Source organism: Aegilops tauschii, chromosome 5 (genome assembly GCF_002575655.3).
Source record: "Aegilops tauschii subsp. strangulata cultivar AL8/78 chromosome 5, Aet v6.0, whole genome shotgun sequence".
Classification (NCBI taxonomy): Eukaryota; Viridiplantae; Streptophyta; class Magnoliopsida; order Poales; family Poaceae; genus Aegilops; species Aegilops tauschii.
The window spans coordinates 115,453,824-115,473,554 of record NC_053039.3 but is presented as its reverse complement, the minus strand read 5'-3'; positions in this window follow the sequence as shown (position 1 = coordinate 115,473,554).

Sequence of the window (19,731 nt, the reverse complement as noted above, 5' to 3'; positions counted from 1 at the left end):
TCTTCTCCTGTTCCCCGAGCCGCGTCGCTACAGAGCCGGGCTCCCGCCCGACCACCTCGCTGGCATCGAAGGGGAATGGATAAGGGTGACGCCCTTCCTTCCCTGCCCCCATGGCCTCACTCCTCCTCGACGCCCCCTCCCAAATCCACTTCTCCTCCTCGCTCGATCGATCCCGTCGATCTGGACGAAGTCAGACGCCACGGCCACCATGACCGACCCCGTCCACATGGCCACTGCCCTCCCTGCGGGCTAGGAGCTTGTCGAGGAGCTCTGAACGCCTTCGCGCCAACGAGATCAAGTCCAGCACCCCCGCATCGACGTCGCTGCTGTCTTCCTCAACCTTGGGCCACCGCGACATTGCCGTTCGATCCGCGCCGCCCCTAGCTCCCATGTCTTCCCCTAAGGCGCCATTGACGCCGCCATGATCTCCTCTTGCCTTTCCCCTGTTTCCCCTCTCGTTTGCTCTCGTTAGGTATTTCGCCGTGGCCGAGAACCGCCGTCCGCCATGGCCATTGCAGGGGTAGCCACCGAGCTCCTCGGATTGACCCCGTGGCACATGCCCGCTCCTATGCACGCCCATGCCCGAGCCTGCCGCTCTTCTTCCGCGCCCGCGGGGCCACTCCCTCTCCATGCCCACGCCCGTGCTACACCGCGTCGGTCGCGCTCGCCGCTGCCGTCGCGCTCGCCGCAGCCACCGCACCACTGTGCCCCGCGCGACACACACCCTGGCCGCGCGCCACACTCTCGCTGGCTGCGCTCGCCCCGTCTGCTGGCGCCTATCCCTTCGCTCGCCCCGCTGTCACGCCCCTGCCTCGCGCCGCCTCCAGTCGTGGCCATCTTCTGTCGGCCGCCATCTCAGCCACACCGGCCGCATCTCTGCCCTCCATCGTCGGCCGTTGGCCTCGCCTGCTGCGTGTTGCTTCCTGCTGCTATGCGCTACTCTACCGCTGGTACGCTACTGCGCCATGCCCTCAACACCGCCGTGGACAAATGTGGCGGAGGGATTGTTAATGGAGTACGAGAAGGAGGTTGCGGAGAAGGTGTGGAGAGGCAGGAGGTCTGGGGCGGTGTCACCTGGCTGTGGTGGAGGTGTCTATGCGAGAAGGAGCCGGAGTGGAAGGAGATGTCATAATTGGAAAGAATCGCAAAAAAAATCATAACCCGGAGATCTCAGTTCAAAAAAATGCTAATATCGATGGAGGGGTGATTTCCTTCCATAGGTGGAAAACATAGGAAATATTGGTTGTTATCAAGGAAAGGTAAAAATTTAGGAAAGTTAGGATTTTTGAACTAATTTCTATACAAATGGGGTTTTATTGTTTGGTAACGTGATATCAGTACCTGCCCGTTTGTGACGTGTCTGATTAGGAAAGTTTGCAAATGTTAAGAAACTATTTATTGGGAGGAAAGTTGTGACGTGTCTGTTATTTGTTTCATAAAACAAATTTCACTAATAAGAGAAAATCTGTTTCCTGAAAATGTATTATTTGTTTCCTGAAAATCTGTTATTTGTTTCCTGAAAATCTGTTATTTGTTTCCTAAGACAAATTGAACCAATAAAAGGAATCGATTGATTTGCATAATTTAAGGAAGTTAGATTAAAATGTATTATTTGTTTCCTGAAAATCTGTTATTTGTTTCCTAAGACAAATTGAACCAATAAAAGGAATCGATTGATTTGCATAATTTAAGGAAGTTAGATCCATGATTTGTTATACGTTAGGAAAGTTCTGGTTGTAATAAAGAGTGGAGAGAAAAATAAACTGATGGACCAGGGTGGGAGGGGTGGTGGGAGGAGAGACGAAAAAATCCAGCGAAAATAAACCGTGGACCAGGGTGGGAGGGGGTGGTGGGAGGAGAGACGAAAAAAACCCAGCGAAAATAAACCGCGGAGACGATTCACCAACTCGTCCATTAGGAGTAGAGATTTGTTTTCTAATTAATATGATTGAGTGACTTAAGGTAAGGTTAATTAATTTAGATTTGATCTTTAGAAATTGTTCGTGATTGATTCTACATTACTAAATAACTTACGCCAGTATGGAAAGTTCTGATCTGTTCAGATTTCTTTCGTTGTGTGAGAGGGTGGCGTGAAAATAAACCGATGAAGTGGTGGGAGGGGACGAAAAAAATCTATGAAAAAACCCCGCGAAGGTGGGAGGAGGTACCAAAAAAACATGGAAGGTGGGACGAAAAAAAACCTGGAAGCGAGACTACCAACTGCTCCATTAGGAGTAGAGATTTTCTAATTAATGTGATTGAGTGATTTAAGGTAAGGTTAATTAATTTAGATTTGATCTTTAGAGATTGTTCGTGATTGATTCTACATTACTAAATAACTTGCGCCAGTATGGAAAGTTCTGATCTGTTCAGATTTCTTTCGTTGTGTGAGAGGGTGGCGCGAAAATAAACCGATGAAGTGGGGGGAGGGGACGAAAAAAAATCTACAAAAAAAACCAGCGAAGGTGGGAGGAGGTACCAAAAAAACCATGTGAGGTGGGACGAAAAAAATCCTTGGAAGCGAGACTACCAACTGCTTCATTAGGAGTAGAGATAAATCAATAATAAATAGTTCAATTATTATTACAACTCATTTTCCAATACAACAAATAGTTCCACAATATAACATCAAACATACAACATAGTTTTGTCGCCCATTTCATGCTCATCACTCCTCGATTAGATCCTTTTGAAGATCATCATGCGTTTCGACACGTCGAATGGCATGATAAGAGGCAATAACTCGGGCCACCCTCGCAGCCCTCCTCTGCACTCGCACGGGACATCCTAACAACTCATACCGAGAATAGTCTAAATCTTGCCCACGCTCATTCTCGATGATCATATTATGCATGGTCGCACAAGCGTTCATGATGTACCAAAGGATCTTTTGATCCCAAAATCTAGCCAGTCCTCAAATTGGGCTTGCAAAATCCCAAAAGCTCTCTCCACATATTTCCTAGCCGCCGCCTGAGCATTGTGGAAATCAAGATTTTTCTTACCTTTCGGCGTCGGGGAAGGCGCCAAGGACGTCCGCCGAAGGGCCCCTGGTGGCGATGTGGTCGCCCACGACGACGATGGCGCCGTCCCGGAGGACCGTGAGGGTGTCGTCCATGGTGAGGACAAACGCGTTGTAGAGGACGATGTCGGCCGATACCGCCACATGTGTCATTTTCCCGCCACCTCCCGGAGCGGCGTACGTCCAGACGACGGAGAGTCGCAAGTCGGAAGCAGCAGGTAGTGAACTGGATACTACGGCAGAGACTATTCGCTTTCTGTTCCTCAGAAGGGCCCCTCGTCTTCCACTTAGAGCATCTCCAGTGGATGCCTTGCGTATATCTACGGGTGGTTTAGCATTTTCATGCCTTTTCGAGCCAGTTATATATTTGCACCGGCCCATCAAATTTCTATTTACAGCCCGTAAACTTTTGTTTTTGTCACTATATGTGTGGGGAGGGAGCGTTTTAGGGTTTCCATCTCGGGTAGATCCGCCCTCTCCGCCGCTATCCTCTTCCTCTCTGTCGCTGCCTTTTCTTAGTTCCGGCGAGCGCATCCAGCCAAATCAAGCTCAGCTCATGTCGGGAGAAGGTCGTGGACGTGAAGGCCACCGCTCGGCAGCCGGCACAACATGGAGGCCCACCATTGAGATGTGGCGCTTGGCGCAGGCGCGCAACCGCGGCGCCCTCTCCTGCAGCAGAGGGAACCGCGCGTGAAGCGCTTCAATGAGCTTCACGAGGCGCTCTAACCGCCGATGAAGAAGCTCTGCAAGGTGGAGATTGCGCACTTCGTCGCGAAGGAGGCGCTAGAAGCCGGCGAAGAGTGCGCCGCTGAACGCTTCGAGGCGGCGAAGGGGGACTACGACCTCACCTACACACTCTACCACTCGGCGTGCGAGTTCTTCCTCGACGTGAAATCGTGAGCCGCCGCCGACCCTCCATCAATTTAATTTTGAAGTTTAAGTTTGTTTGTGTGTGTGACCTTTGTGACGAACTTAGGAGAGGTCCGAACTATCTATGTAGCAGAAATCGTGTTTTAAGTTTAAGTTTCAAAATTTGCGGTACCATTTCCGGTATCTGTTCTGCGTCGGGGATAAACTACCCGCAAAATTGGTTTAGGGCAAACCATAAACCGATTTTGTAGGTAGGGAATTTAGCACATCTGCTAGAGATGCTCTTAGAGCATCTCCAATAGGTCATGTATCTTGGGCACATAAAAAATAGTTTTACATCACTAAAAAGTGAATTTTGCATCACCTCAAACATGTTTGCTCCAACATATGATGTATATTGGGCATGAAAACATCGAATCATTGCAAATTGAGATAAAAAATGCAAATTTCAAACATAGTTTCAATACAAACTAAAAACATAGTTTCGATACAAACTAAAAGTAGTTCTGATGCAAAAATTACTCAACTACAAACTATTGCAGACTACTCATCGGAGAGGTCGTCCCAGTCGATGTTGGAGCCCGACTCGTCGGCCTCGTTCTTCACCGAATCCGAACTATCGAGCACAACCATCGTCGAGGGGATAGACTCCTCCTCCTCCTTCTTCTTTGCCTTGTTCCGCGACGAGTAGAACTTGTACCCCACCTGCACAAGGTGCGGATTTTCGGCCGCAAGCCTCGCCATCGCGGCCTCATCCCGCCCACGAGTGTCACACTGATCAAGCGTGTCTCGTTCTTCTGTGCGATGGTCGTCATCTTGATCACGGGACCGGTGAACTCCGCATCGGCCTGGTTGTCGATCTTCGGGAAGTTCAAGTGTGAATTTGGTTGGCTGAGGCGCCAACAAGCCTTGTCAAAGGTGCAGGCGGCGATGTCTAGCTCGTCCCATGTGTCAAGCCATTAGCGCACGTCGTCTTGTGTGATCTCGGCTGAGTAACGGCCTGATTGACACCAACACACGCCATGGAAGCCGGTGGAGCTTCTTGGGCGATGGCCTCGTAGCACCGCGAAGGCAACCGAAATAGGCGAAGAGAGGCCGGGGGAGGTGGGGGCGGATCCGTGGCGGTAGCTCCAACAGGTGGATTTGGTGGCAGCTCCACGGCGGAGAGAGGCCGGGGGAGGCCGGATCTGTGACGGCAGTGGCAATGATATGCGAGCGGGTAGAGGGTGTTTCACACTGCATGCTAGTGCGGGGTTGTGGCCGTTTTTGTGTTTCGGCGGCTGGTGGGGTGATGCAAATTTGCGTCACCTGGAGCTAATTTTACATCAAACCCTTAAATGGGACCACACAAATTTACATATACATCACCTGTTGGAGCTAGATTTTTAGGCACAGTGATGTAAAAAGTATCTTGCCATCAAGTGGTGTATTTTACATCACCTATTGGAGATGCTGCTCTTAGAACATCTACAATCGTAGAAAAAAATTTAGAGTGGAGAGAGAAGATTTTTGTCTTCACAAAATTCTCTGCTTTCGGCAGATAAAAACTAGAGACTGAAAATTTTAAAAGTAAGAAATATAAACACATACACATAGTTCATTGTCATAAATTTAAACTCTAGTATGAAATGATGCATATTAAACATAAAACACCATAAATTAGAAACTAACTCTAGGCTACATGGCGATAAATTAAGAGCTACTCTTGACCGAGTCGTCATGCCGGAGGGCCCGGCCTCGTGGTCATGGGTGGTAGACTTGCTCCGCAACAATTCTATCTTGTTGAAGAGCTCAGCCTCAAGATGGTCGAACATCTCAGCATCCACACGGGCGGTTTTCTTATGCTCTTGATCCTTGTGTGTGCCCTCCTTCGACTTGAAGAACGCGGTTCTTGGCAAGGAGTTGCAGATTGTCCTTTATGAGCTTCGCCACATGGCATCATCTATGTGCTCTGCATTGAGTTGTGCCTCAGCCTTGCGGTGCTCCTTCTCATCGTCCCAAGAGACGACCTTCACAGGAGGTGTGTGGAAGGACGAGTAGGCGGCGGCGGAAAACTAAGCCACGCCAACTCCCGAAGTTGCAAAGCATTGTGGATTCGTATGCCTGCATCGCTTCCTTTGTGGTGGTGAAGGTGCCAAGCCACCGACGCTCGATGGTGTCCGGGTTGCAGATCCCTATCACGTAGTTGCTCGATGGCGGCCAACGAGGCAAGGGATTGGGCGGCAATGACAACCTTAGAGGCGGGGCGGATCTTGCAGTAGGGAACTCGAATCCAGCAGCGGGAAGCTCAGGGGCTACCAAAATCGGGCAGCAACGATGGCTGACGTGGGAGTGGCGGCGGTGGCTTAGGGCGGCTAGAATCGGGCGCGATGGCAGTGGGCGAGGAGGCGGTTGCGGTGAGGAACTTTCAGATCGGGCGGTTGGGGTTCTGGCGGCAACAATTTAGGTTTTTGGTCGGTCACTGGTGGTGACCCAAATATACCACTCCTATAGCAATTTTTGGTCATAAAAATATAGTCACCATGCAGGTATTGGTCTGACGTTGGAGTTCCTTATTGCCCCCAGAAGGCTAAAACATCAGGTTTTTTGTTTTGGATGTGCTTTTTAGTCTGTTGTTGATGATACTCTTGGCAATGAGCTAGGGGGTGCTACTCCCGCAGGAGTCGTTGGGTTTCCGCAAAGAGGAAGGGTGAAGTAGATAGCAGCAAAGCTTTTCCTCAATTAAGAACCAAGGTTTATCGAAACAGTAGGAGCTTCTAAGCTAACAAGATAAGAGGTACCTGCACACAAACAAAATAAAATACTTGCACCCAGCGCGGGAAGGGGATTGTCAACAAGCCCCGTGTCTTGCTAGTTATAAGGTTAAAAGCAAATAATAGATAGATAGTGGTAAAGTGAAACAACAAATAAAACATAGCAATTTTTGTAGAAGAAAGTGTTGATGGAGAATGGACTAGGGTGGCATAGGTTCACTAGTGGCATCTCTCTTTCAAAAATAGGCGAATGGCATGGTAAACAAACTACAATTGGGCAATTGAAAAGATTGCGATGTTCATGACTATGATCATTCATGGAATAATCTCATATAGGCATTACGTCCGTGATAAGTGGACCATTAATCGAACTGCGTCTACCACTAATACTCCACCCCAAAACCGCTAACCAACATGCATCTTATGGTATTACGTTTGCAAGAAACAGAGTATCGCAATAAGCAAGATGACATAACGTAGACAGGAAGAAGTCAATCAATATAACAAAACCCCGCCATTTTATCATTAGTGGTAACAATACAATACAATGAGCCTAGCTTCGGAGGAACGGCTGAATCAACCATTTCCCGCGAGCCAGGCCCGAGCATTGCACCGGCCGCACGTGGTTGTAGATGGCTGGACACGTGGGGCATGGGTAGACGATGTGTTGTTTACCGACTCCGTGCCATAAATCCTATCACCCTTTTCTCATTGCTCAGTCTCCCCTCTCTCCACTCTCTCATCGACAGCAGTCACCATCGTAGGAGGTAAGGTCTGGCAGTGAGCAGAAGCTTCATCACTGATTCGTCACCACTCTGCCACACCTTCGTTAATGGCAGTAAGCCCTCTCCTCACGCCTTCGCATGGGATCAATGTAGCCATCGATTAAACTTCATGCATGGATTAAACGGAGAGAGACATTGATTAAATGGACATAGATTGATTTTGGCATAGATTTAGGGTATGCTATGTTAGTCCATACAAGGGGGGTAAATCAATGACAATCCCCTTAATTCCCTTGATTTTGACTATGCGCGGCAGGCATGGAGGCACTTCGAGCGGCAGTAGCCTTGACACTAGTCGCGACCTCCAGCGGCATTGTAGAGCAGCCAGGCCCAGGAACCCCGGGCACCATCTCAACCACTTTGGCATTGCTTGCATCCACCATCTCTTCCTCCTCGCCGTCCTCCAGAACGACGGTGGTCAGCGCCTCCGGAATGGGCACCTGGTCAACAGAGCTACGATAGACCCGTACTTAGCCCATCTAGCTCACTAACCCGGAGCGGCTGACTCGGCCCTCCATCGACCGCAACAATATGTCCACTGACATAGTGCGCCTTTGGCCCAGTCATGCATCAACGTCTTCATCTTTGTTGCTTGCGAGAGCATGACTTATGCCTACTGATACGTCTCCAACGTATCTATAATTTTTGCATGTTCCATGCTGTTATATTATCATTCTTGGATGTTTTGTATTCATTTTATAGCAACTTTGTATCATTTTTTGGGACTAAGCTATTGATGTAGTGCCCAGTGCTAGTTGCTGTTTTTTGCTTGTTTTTTACTTCGCAGAATATCAGTACCAAACGGAGCCCAAACACAGCGAAACTTTTTGGAGATTTTTTCTGGACCAGAAGACACCTTGAGGACCAAGAAAGCACCTGGGGGAGGTCCGTGGGGACCACAACCCACCTGGGCACGCCCAGGGGGTTGTGGGGCCCACGGGGGTCTCCTACACCGACTCTTCGCCCTATAAATTCTCAAATATTTTCAGAAACCCTAGGGGAGTTGACGAAACACAATTCCAACCACCGCAAGTTCTAGAACCACGAGATCCAATCTAACACCATCACGGAGGGGTTCATCATCCCCATTGGTGCCTCTTCGAGGATGCGTGAGTAATCCACCATAGACCTAAGGGTCTGTAGGCAGTAGCTAGATGGCTTTTTCTCACTTTTTGATTCTCAATACAATGGTCTCTTGGATATCTATTTGATGTAACTCTTTTTGCGGTGTGTTTGTTGGGATCTGAAGAACTTTGAGTTTATGATCAGATCTATATCCATGAATATTATTTGAGTCTTCTTTGATCTCTTATATGCATGATTATTTATAGCCTCGTATTTCTTCTTCGAATCTTTGGTTTAGTTAGGCCAACTAGATCGATTTTTCTTGCCATGGGAAGAGGTGCTTTGTGATGGGTTCAACCTTGCGGTGTTCTTTCCCAGTGATAGAAGGGGCAGCAAGACACACATGTATCGCTGCTATTATGGATAACAAGATGGGGGCTATCCTACATGAATAGATCTCGTCTACATCATGTCATCGTTTGATGCGGCTTGAACTACGTCGGTATTTCCCCAAAGAGGAAGGGATGATGTAGCACAGCTACGGTAGGCATTTCCCTCAGTGATGAGACCAAGGTTATCGAACCAGTAGGATAACCACGCAACACTATGTAAATGGTACCTGCACACAAAGAACAAATACTTGCAACCCGACGTTTTAAAGGGGTTGTCAATCCCTTTCGGGTAACGGCGCCAGAAATTTGTTGGGGAACGTAGCATGCAATTTCAAAAAAAATCCTACGCTCACGCAAGATCTATCTAAGAGATATATAGCAATGAGAGGGGGAGAGTGTGTCTACGTACCCTCGTAGACCGAAAGCGTAAGCGTTAGGTTAACGTGGTTGATGTAGTCGAACGTCTTCACGATCCAACCGATCTTAGTACCGAACGTACGACACCTCCGAGTTCAGCACACGTTCAGCTCGATGACGTCCCTCGAACTCTTGATCCAGCAGAGGGGCGAGGGAGAGTTTCGTCAGCACGACGGTGTGGTGACGGTGATGGTAACTCAAATATTCACCTCCACGATCAGATCGTAGAAACTTTATTTTCTTGTTACGATGATTTTCTACTTCACTCCGAAATTCTTTGAACTTTTCAAATGTTTCAGACTTATGTTTCATTAAGTAGATATACCCATATCTGCTAAAATCATCTGTGAAGGTCAGAAAATAACGATACCCGCCGCGAGCCTCAACACTCATCGGGCCGCATGCATCAGTATGTATTATTTCCAATAAGTCAGTTGCTCGCTCCATTGTTCCGGAGAACGGAGTCTTAGTCATCTTGCCCATGAGGCATGGTTCGCAAGCATCAAGTGATTCATAATCAAGTGATTCCAAAAGCCCATCAGCATGACGTTTCTTCATGCGCTTTACACCAATATGACCCAAACGGCAGTGCCACAAATAAGTTGAACTATCATTATTAACTTTGCATCTTTTGGCTTCAATATTATGAATATGTGTATCACTATGTTCGAGATTGAACAAAAATAGACCACTCATCAAGGGTGCATGACAATAAAAGATATTACTCATATAAATAGAACAACCATTATTCTCTGATTTAAATGAATAACCATCTCGCATCAAACAAGATCTAGATATAATGTTCATGCTCAACGCTGGCACCAAATATTCAGGTATAAAACTAATCCCGAAGGTAGATGTAGAGGTAGCGTGCGGACGGCGATCACATCGACCTTGGAACCATTTCCGACGTGCATCGTCACCTCGTCCTTAGCCAATCTTTGTTTAATCCGTAGCCCCTGTTTCGAGTTGCAAATATGAGCAACATGACCAGTATCAAATACCTAGGCGCTACTACGAGCATTAGTAAGGTATACATCAATAACATGTATATCAAATATACCTTTCACTTTGCCATCCTTCTTATCCGCCAAATACTTGGGGCAGTTCCGCTTCCAGTGACCAGTCCCTTTGCAGTATAAGCACTCAGTTTGAGGCTAGGTCCAGAATTGGGCTTCTTCCCGGGAGCAGCAACTTGCTTGCTATTCTTATTGAAGTTCCCCTTCTTCCCTTTGCCCTTTTTCTTGAAACTAGTGCTCTTGTTAACCATCAACACTTGACGCTCCTTCTGGATTTCTACCTCCGCAGCCTTAAGCATTGCGAAGAGCTCGTAAATTGTCTTTTCCATCCCTTACATGTTATAGTTCATTACGAAGCCTTTATAGCTTGGTGGCAGTGATTGAAGAACTCTGTCAATGATACTACCATCAGAAAGATTAACTCCCAGCTGAGTCAAGTGGTTATGGTACCCAGACATTCTGAGTATGTGTTCACTGACAGAACTATTCTCCTCCATCTTGCAGCTATTGAACTTGTTGGAGACTTCATATCTCTCAACTCGGGCATTTGCTTGAAATATTAACTTCAACTCTTGGAACATCTCATATGCTCCATGACATTCGAAATGTCTTTGAAGTCCCGATTCTAAGCCGTAAAGCATGGCACATTGAACTATCGAGTAATCATCAGCTTTAGCTTGCCAGACGTTCATAACGTCCGCAGTTGCTCCTGCAGCGGGCCTTGCACCTAGCGGTGCTTCCAGGACGCAATTCTTCTGTGCAGCAATGAGGTAATCCTCAAGTTACGGACACAGTCCGTGTAGTTGTACCATCATCTTTCAACTTAGCTTTCTCTAGGAACGCATTAAAAATCAAGGGAACGGTAGCACGAGCCATTGATCTACAACAACATAGATATGCAAAAACTATCAAGACTAAGTTCAAGATAAATTAAAGTTCAATTAATCATATTACTTAAGAACTCCCACTTAGATAGACATCCCTCTAGTCATCTAAATGGTCACGTGATCCATATCAACTAAACCCTAAACCATGTCCGATCATCACATGAGATGGAGTAGTTTTCAATGGTGAACATCTCTATGTTGATCATATCTACTATATGATTCACGTTCGACCTTTCGGTCTCAGTGTTCCGAGGCCATATCTGCATATGCTAGGCTCGTCAAGTTTAACCCGAGTATACTGCATGTGCATATGCTTGCACCCGTTGTATGTGAACGTAGAGCTTATCACACCCGATCATCACGTGGTGTCTCGGCATGATGAACTGTAACAACGGTGCATACTCAGGGAGAACACTTATACCTTGAAATTTAGTGAGGGATCATCTTATAATGCTACCGCCGTACTAAGCAAAATAAGATGCATAAAAGATAAACATCACATGCAATCAAAATATGTGACATGATATGGCCATCATCATCTTTTGCCTTTGATCTCCATCTCCAAAGCACCGTCATGATCTCCATCGTCACCGGCTTGACACCTTGATCTCCATCGCAGCATCGATGTCGTCACGCCAACTATTGCTTCTATGACTATCGCTACCGCATAGTGATAAAGTAAAGCAATTACATGGCGATTGCATTTCATCCAATAAAGCGACAACCATAAGGCTCCTGCCAGTTGCCGATAACTTTTACAAAACATGATCATTGATACGTCTCCAACGTATCTATAATTTTTGATTGCTTCATGCTATATTATATTCTGTTTTGGGATGATTAATGGGCTTTGTTATACACTTTTATATTATTTTTGGGACTAACCTATTAACCGGAGGCCCAGCCCAAATTGCTGTTTTTTGCCTATTTTAGAGTTTCGCAGAAAAAGAATATCAAACGGAGTCCAAACGGAATCAAACCTTCGGGAACGTGATTTTCGGAACAAACGTGATCCAGAGGACTTACACCCTACGTCAAGAAAGCAACTAGGAGAGCACGAGGCAGGGGGGCACGCCTACCTCCCTGGGCGCGCCCTCCACCCTCGTGGGGCCCATGTTGCTCCACCGACGTACTTCTTCCTCCTATATATACCTACGTACCCCCAAACCAACAGAGGCATCCACGAAAACCTAATTCCACCGCCGCAACCTTCTGTACCCGTGAGATCCCATCTTGGGGCCTTTTCCGGCGTCCTTCCGCAGGGGGCATTGATCACGGAGGGCTTCTACATCAACACCATAGCCTCTCCGGTGTTGTGTGAGTAGTTTAACTCAAACCTTCGGGTCCATAGTTATTAGCTAGATGACTTCTTCTCTCTTTTTGGATCTCAATACAATGTTCTCCCCCCCTCTCGTGGATATCTATTCGATGTAATCTTCTTTTGCGGTGCGTTTGTTGAGACCGATGAATTGTGGGTTTATGATCAAGTTTATCTATGAACAATATTTTAATCTTCTATGAATTCTTATATGTATGATTGGTTATCTTTGCAAGTCTCTTCGAATTATCAGTTTGGTTTGGCCTACTAGATTGATCTTTCTTGCAATGGGAGAAGTGCTTAGCTTTGGGTTCAATCTTGCGGTGTCCTTTCCCAGTGACAGTAGGGACAGCAAGGCACGTATTGTATTGTTGCCATCGAGGATAACAAGATGGGGTTTATATCATATTGCATGAGTTTATCCCTCTACATCATGTGATCTTACTTAAAGCATTACTCTTTTGTTTTGAACTTAATACTCTAGATGCATGCTGGATAGCGGTCGATGTGTGGAGTAATAGTAGTAGATGCAGGCAGGAGTCGGTCTACTTGTCACACACGTGATGCCTATATACATGATCATACCTAGATATTCTCATAACTATGCTCAATTCTATCAATTACTCAACAATAATTTGTTCACCCACCGTAATACTTATGCTCTTGAGAGAAGCCACTATTGAAACCTATGTCCCCCGGGTCTATTTTCCATCATATTAATTTCCCGTCAACAAGTTATTTCTGGCGCCGTTTATTTTGTTTTCTTTACTTTTAGTCTTTATTATAAAAATACAAAAAATATTATCTTATTATATCTATCAGATCTCACTTTCGTAAGTGACCATGAAGGGATTGACAACCCCTTTATTGCGTTGGTTGCGAGGTTTGTATTTGTTTGTGTAGGCGCGAGGGACTTGAGCGTGGCCTCCTACTGGATTGATACCTTGGTTCTCAAAAACTGAGGGAAATACTTACGCTACTTTACTGCACCACCCTTTCCTCTTCAAGGGAAAACCAACATAGTACTCAAGAGGTAGCAAGAAGGATTTCTGGCGCCGTTGCCGGGGAGTCTACGCAAAAGTCAACATACCAAGTACCCATCACAAACTCTTATCTCCCGCATTACATTATTTGCCATTTGCCTCTCGTTTTCCTCTCCCCCACTTCACCCTTGCCGTTTTATTCGCCCTCTCTTTTCCGTTCGCCTCTTTCTCGCTTGCTTTTTGCTCGTTTGTTGGATTGCTTGCTTGTCACGATGGCTCAAGATAATACTAAATTGTGTGACTTTACCAATACCAACAACAATGATTTTCTTAGCACTCCGATTGCTCCTCTTACCGATATTGAGTCTTGTGAAATTAATGCTGCTTTGTTGAATCTTGTCATGAAAGATCAATTCGCCGACCTTCCTAGTGAAGATGCCGCTACCCATCTAAATAGCTTCGTTGATTTGTGTGATATGCAAAAGAAGAAAGATGTGGACAATGATATTATTAAATTGAAGCTATTTCCTTTTTCGCTTAGAGATCGTGCTAAAGCTTGGTTTTCGTCTTTGCCTAAAAATAGTATTGATTCTTGGAATAAGTGCAAAGATGCTTTTATCTCTAAGTATTTTCCTCCCGCTAAAATCATCTCTCTTAGAAACGATATTATGAATTTTAAGCAACTTGATCGTGAACATGTTGCACAAGCTTGGGAGAGGATGAAATTAATGATACGTAATTGCCCTACACATGGTTTGAATTTGTGGATGATTATACAAAATTTTTCTGCCGGATTGAATTTTGCTTCTAGAAATCTTTTAGATTCGGCCGCGGGAGGCACTTTTATGGAAATCACTTTAGGAGAAGCTACTAAACTCCTAGATAATATTATGGTTAATTATTCTCAATGGCACACCGAAAGATCTACTAATAAAAAAGTGCATGCGATAGAAGAAATTAATGTTTTGAGTGGAAAGATGGATGAATTTATGAAATTATTTGCTACTAAAAGTGTTTCTTCTGATCCTAATGATATGCCTTTGTCTACTTTGATTGAGAATAATAACGAATCTATGGATGTGAATTTTGTTGGTAGGAATAATTTTGGTAACAACACGTATAGAGGAAACTTTAATCCTAGGCCGTACCCTAGTAATTCCTCTAATAATTATGGTAATTCCTACAACAATTCTTATGGAAATTTTAATAAGATGACCTCTGAATTTGAGACTAGTGTTAAAGAATTTATGAATTCGCAAAAGAATTTCAGTGCTTTGCTTGAAGAAAAATTGCTTAACGTTGATGAATTGGCTAGGAACGTCGATAGAATTTCTCTTGATGTTGATTCCTTGAAACTTAGATCTATTCCTCCTAAGCATGATATCAATGAGTCTCTCAAAGCCATGAGAATTTCCATTGATGAGTGCTAAGAAAGATTGCTTTGTGAAAGCGTGTTCTTCTAGTTTCCATGAAAATAAAGATGAAGATCTAAAAGTTATTGATGTGTCCCCTATTAAATCTTTGTTTTGCAATATGAATCTTGATAACGACGGGACTGAATATGAGCCACCTTTACCTAGAAGGCGTTCAAAAAATTCAGAGTTTTTAGATCTTGATGCTAAAATTGATAAAAGTGGGATTGAAGAGGTCAAAACTCTAGATATTAATGAACCCACTATTTTGGATTTCAAGGAATTTAATTATGATAATTGCTCTTTGATATATTGTATTTCCTTGTTGCAATCCGTGCTAATTCTCCTCATGCTTATAGTCAAAATAAAGCTTTTATTAAACATATCGTTGATGCTTTGATGCAATCTTATGAAGAAAAACTTGAGTTGGAAGTTTCTATCCCTAGAAAACTTTATGATGAGTGGGAACCTACTATTAAAATTGAAATTAAAGATCATGAATGCTATACTTTGTGTGATTTGGGTGCTAGTGTTTCCACGATTCCAAAAACTTGATGCGATTTGCTAGGTTTCCGTGATTTTGATGATTGTTCTTTGAACTTACACCTTGCGGATTCCACTATAAAAAACCTATGGGAAGAATTAATGATGTTCTTATTATTGCAAATAGGAACTATGTGCTCGTAGATTTTATTGTTCTTGACATAGATTGCAATCCTTCATGTCCTATTATTCTTGGTAGACCTTTCCTTAGAACGATTGGTGCAATTATTGATATGAAGGAAGGAAATATTAGATTCCAATTTCCCTTAAAGAAAGGCATGGAGCACTTCCCTAGAAAGAAAATTAAACTACCATATGAATCTATTATGAGAGCCACTTATGGATTGCCTACCAAAGATGGCAATACCTAGATCAATCCTTGCTTTTATGCCTAGCTAAGGGCGTTAAACGATAGCGCTCACTACAATAAAAAGACACATCCGTGACATTTTGGGCCGAACGAATTTTTTTCTGTCATACATATGACACTTCTATGACGATAATTGTGACAAAACCCGGTATCATCATAGATGTGGTGGGATCCTACATCTATGACAAAAAATCATGACAGAAAATGGGCTTTTCGTCCTGCGCGGGCTGGAGACGCAGCTGCATGACATTCTTTGGGCCGTCCATGACGGAAAAAACCATGGTAGAAGCGAGGGGACGAATATTTCGGGGAGTTCCCGGTTACGGTGGGAGGTCGGGGGCCGAGCGATGCGCGTTTCTCTCGTACACGTACGCGCGTGTGTGCGAGGCGTTGGCTCTAACTGAACCCAAGCGAGGCGTTGGGCTCTAACTGAACCCGAGCGATTGCACTGCAGGCTACGCGTTACTGAACCCGAGCGATCGATCGATCGATCGATGGCTGTTAACTGAACCCGATCGAGCGATTCCTTCGCTACTGCTGCTAACTGAAGCCGATCGATTGGATGAACAGTGAGCGTTGCGGGGGGGGGGGGGGGTTGGATGAAAAGTGAGCGGTGGCGTTGCCTCTGGATGAACAGGACCCCGTGGTGTGGAGGGCTGGATGAACAGTAGACGGTGGAGGGGTGCCCGTGGAGGGGTGGTTGAACAGGACCCCGTGGTGTGGAGGGCTGGATGAACAGTAGACGATGGAGGGGTGCCCGTGGAGGGGTGGTTGAACAGTAGCCGGTGGAGTAGCGCGCGGTGGAGGCTAGATGAACAGGAGCCCATGGAGGCTGGAGGAGGTCGACGGTGGAGATGAACAGTATCCCGTGGAGTCCCGTTTTGCGGTACGCCACACCCCTCCTGATGAACAGGACCCCCGTTTCGACCGTAGGAGGTCCGTTTCGTCCGTTTTGCGGTACGCCACACCCCTCCCGATCAACAGGACCCCCGTTTCGACCGTATGAGGTCCGTTTTGCGGTACGCCACACCCCTCCCGATCAACAGGACCCCTATTTCGACCGTAGGAGGTCCGTTTCGTCCGTTTTGCGGTACACCACACCCCTCCCAATCAACAGGACCCCCGTTTCGACCGTAGGAGGTCCATTTCCTCTGTTTTGCGGTACGCCACACCCCTCCCGATCAACAGGACCCCGTTCCGAACATAGGAGGTCCGTTTCCTCCGTTTTGCGGTACGCCAGGCCTCGTTTCCATCGCCTGTTCCGTCCAAGCCCTCTCGATGAACACGACCACGCATTCCGTTCCGACCCAGCCGGTTGGCTCCCACGCGTTCCGTTGCCTCCCGATGAACACGACGCATTCCGTTGCCTCCCCATGAACACGACGCATTCCGTTGCCTCCCCATGAACACGACGCATTCCGTTACCTCCCCATGAACACGAGGACGACGCTCTTTCTCCGTTCCGACCCAGAATGACATTACGTATGCGCGAGCAGGCGTTCGAGACCCCGCCCGTATGTACACATACGTGGCCGTATTTTCTTTCTTGCACCCTGGCCGCTGTACGTACGTGTACATGCTATGTGCGCGCCTCTACTACGACACGTGCGTGCCTCTACTACGACACGTGCGCGCCTCTACATCGACCAGTATGTACGTACACGTTCGCGACCAGAATGATAACGCTACGTACGCTTCGACCAGGTGGGTCCCGACTGTCAGGCACTTCCTTGCCTGCAAAGATGTAGCTGGTGGGTCCCCGTAGTCAGGGGCGAATCGTTTTTTTTGCCCGGACGCACTTCCTTGCGTGCGAAGATGTAGCCGGTGGGTCCCAGCAGTCACGGGGGCGAATCGTTTTTTTGCCCAGACGCACTTCCTTGCGTGCGAAGGTGTAGCTGGTGGGTCCCAGCAGTCAGGGGGGCGAATCGTTTTTTGCCCGGACGCACTTCCTTGCGTGCGAAGATGAAGCTGGTGGGTCCCAGCAGTTAGGGGGAAACGTTTTTTCCGTGAAATACAGTGGCCCGTCCGGTGGGTCCCAGCTGTCAGGTGGAGGAATCATTATTTTCCGCGTAATAAGGAGGCACTTCCTTGCTGTGGCCGTGGACCCAGCTGTCAGCCTCTCCACGTACAGTCCACGTCCGATGGAAGTCGTTCCTTAACCACGTTGACCAGGCCGCGCCGAGAGCACCACGGTGGTGGATGACGGCGAGGCCTAGGAAGGGGACGACGCGGAGCCGGGGAAGACGCGGCAGTGGAAGCCCGCGCGGAGAGGAGTACGAGGGTTCATTGGTTCGGCTGCGGTGTGAGGCTGCCGTCACCGCAGGGCCTGGCCAGCGGTGGGAATAGTAGGGGGCGGTGAGGCCTCCGCGGCAGCACAGCCGGCCACGAGAGGTAGGAGCATGCGGCACGACCGGCGCTGCTTTGGGTGGCTGGAGCAAGAAGACGAGAGGTTGAAGAAGCACTACGGCCGTTGGATGGACATCGTACGGTCACTGGAGCTAGAATCATTCATATTGACTAAGTTGACAAAGCCCTCTGTCCCCGTCAACTTAGTTGGCCCACAAGTCATCCTCCCACTATGGTGGGTCCCAGCTAGCAGGGGTATTCATTTTTTGTGCGTAATAAGGAGGCACTTCCTTGCGTGCGAAGATATAGCTGGTGGGTCCGACATGTTAGCGGGGGGAACGTTTTTTCGCGAAATACAGAGGCCCTTCCGGTGGGTCCTAGCTGTCAGGTGGAGGAATCATTATTTTGCGCGTACAGTCCATGGCCGATGGATGTCGTTCGTTGACCATGTTGACCAGGCCGCGCCGAGAGCACCATGGCGGTGGACGACGGCGAGGCCTAGGAAGGGAACCACACGGAGCCGGGGAAGACTCGGCAATGGTTGCCCATGCGGTGGGGAGTACGAGGGTTTACTGGCCCGGCTTCCGTCGCCGGAAAATAACAGGAGGTGTGGGTGAGTAGAGGAATGGCCTGGCCAACAATGAAGTAGGGTGGGGCGGTGCGGCCTGTGCAGCAGCACAGCCGGCCACGGGAGGCGGGAGCAGGCAGTCCCACCGGAGCTGGTTTGGGCGGCTGGAGCAAGAAGATTAGATATTGAAGAAGCAGCACGGCCGTTGGATTAACATCCAACGGTCACTGCTGCTAGAATCGTTTGTGGACTAAGTTGACAAAGCCAAAGTACACGTCAACCTAGTAGACCCACAAGTGAGCCTCCAAATCTGTCCCAAACAGCATACAGCCCGAAATTTCTAGCCAGATTCAAATTAATTTTAAATCTAAATATACCTTAATTTAAATTCAATGAAATTTTACCCGCACAAAAACAATGAAATTTAAAATATCAAAATCCGAAAGAAAACAGTATTTTGGAACTAATTGCCTGTTTGCTGTATTTTTTCATTTTACAGCCCATTTATTATTACTTATAGCCCATTTCTTATTACTTATAGCCCATTTTCTGGGAAAAATGCATCCCTCCTTGTCTTGAAAGATTTCCGGCCCAGCAGGGCATAGAAAAGCAAGTAGGCCTATGTTGGTTATTCTGCAAAAAACAAAATAGCTGGCTAGCCATTTTCAGAAAGGAAAAAAACAAACTGGGCTGGTCATGTGCTAAACATATGAAATAAAAGCCTGGGCTAGACGGGCCACGGGTCCCGCACAACCCAGTGGATACCCTTCTCCGTCCCGAAAAAACAAAATTACTACGCGCGCTGCTGGGTCCCTACTGTCATCCTCACCATGTACAGTCATCTCCTTATTCCTCTCGGTTGTTGACCATGTTGACAACACCGGAGGGCGGCGCCACGGCGAGCGAACCAAGGCGGAGGACGATGGGTGAAGCCTCGGACGGGAACGAACAGGAGCCGGGGAAGATCACAACCAGCTGTGGGAG